The 1422-nt window shown below is 39.5% G+C and overlaps 1 protein-coding gene across 1 annotated transcript in view; it reads right to left on the bottom strand.

The window, feature by feature from the left end:
* The window catches only part of SCD5 (stearoyl-CoA desaturase 5), a 194916-nt gene that overhangs the window by 111232 nt on the left and 82262 nt on the right, over nucleotides 1-1422 (bottom strand). The gene's annotated exons all lie outside the window — the stretch shown is intronic.

The following is a 1422-nucleotide window of genomic DNA, read 5'->3' as shown; positions in this document are numbered from 1 at the left end:
TTTGTTTGTTTTTTTTAGGTTATCTTTATTTTCTAGTTTTTCTATAAAGAACATGGGCTGTTTTTATAATAAGAAAAACATAATAAAAGTTATTTTTTAAACAGAGCTCCTAATACAAAAAATAGTTAGGAACCACTGGGCTCCTGATGCTCAACCCCTCTTCTCTGGGCCATGATGCCATGTAGGGAAATAAACAGGGACCAGTTGGGAGCTGATTTCCAGTAAGGGAGAGACTCCTTGGGGAGGGGCCACTCTGCCTGTGTGACAAGCATGGCCTTGTACTACAAAGCGGTCTTTTAGGGACTTAGGTGGAGTTGAGCAACAGGCTGAAGGTGGCCCAGTGCCTCATATAGTGCTTGGCAGCTAGCAGGTGTTTCATGTATGTTGGTTGGCCTAACTTGAACAAGGTGGTTAACATAAGATTGACCAGGAGGCCAATGAGAAAAATATTGGCATTAAAAGATTCAAGGTGAGGAAAAGCAGAAGGAATTGGTGAGCTTGGATCTCTAAAGGTTTGTTCTGCACATTTTCGTGGCTACCTTTAAGATGGTGAGAGGCAAAACACCCTAGAGTAGGATTAGCAGACCCAGTGCTGCTCCTGACTCTACTTCTAACCAGCTAGGTAACCATGGGCCAACTGCATCTCTCCAAGCCTCAATTTCTATACCTGTAAAATGAGGAAAATGAGCACTAAGGATCCATTTAGCTGGTGGTATGCTGGTAAATATGTAACAACTGGCTCTCGGAAAAAAAAAAAAAGTGTGAAATGTGTGTATGTGTGTACTTGTTGTCGTCGAGTTGATTCCAACTCATAGCGACTCTATAGGACAGAGTAGAACTGCCTCATACGGTTTTCAAGGAGTAGCTGGTAGATTTGAACTGCTGATCTTTGGGTTAGCAGCTGAACTCTTAACCACTGTGCCACCAGGGCTCATGCGTGTGTATATATATACACACACACATACAAGCACAAGTTCATTATATATTTTACTGATATAAAGAATGTGTAGCACACAATTTAAATAATAATAAAATATATAATACTCTATTGTAAATTCCATATAGCTAATTGACTCTCACAGAATGCTTTCATTGATTTTTGCCAAACCCTTGTATCTGTAGCCAACCTACCGCTGCAATTCAACCATGACTTGAAAAATGGAGTTATATCCTTGTCATGGATTGAATTGCGTCCCCCAAAAATATCTGTAAACTTGGCTGGGTCATGACTCCCACTATTGTATGATTGTGTAATCTGATGTGATTTCCTTATGCATTGTAAACTCTATCACTATGATGAGGTTACATGTGATCTCCTTATGTGTTGTAAATTCTATCACTGTGATGAGGTTATACTGATGAGATTTACAAGATTAGATAGTGTCTTAATGCAATCTCTTTTGAGATATAAAAGAGAGAAGC

This window comes from Trichechus manatus, unplaced genomic scaffold (genome assembly GCF_000243295.1).
Source record: "Trichechus manatus latirostris isolate Lorelei unplaced genomic scaffold, TriManLat1.0 scaffold00105, whole genome shotgun sequence".
Classification (NCBI taxonomy): domain Eukaryota; kingdom Metazoa; phylum Chordata; class Mammalia; order Sirenia; family Trichechidae; genus Trichechus; species Trichechus manatus.
Note: the sequence above shows the minus strand (reverse complement) of the source record. Positions and strands in the feature narration are given on the sequence as shown.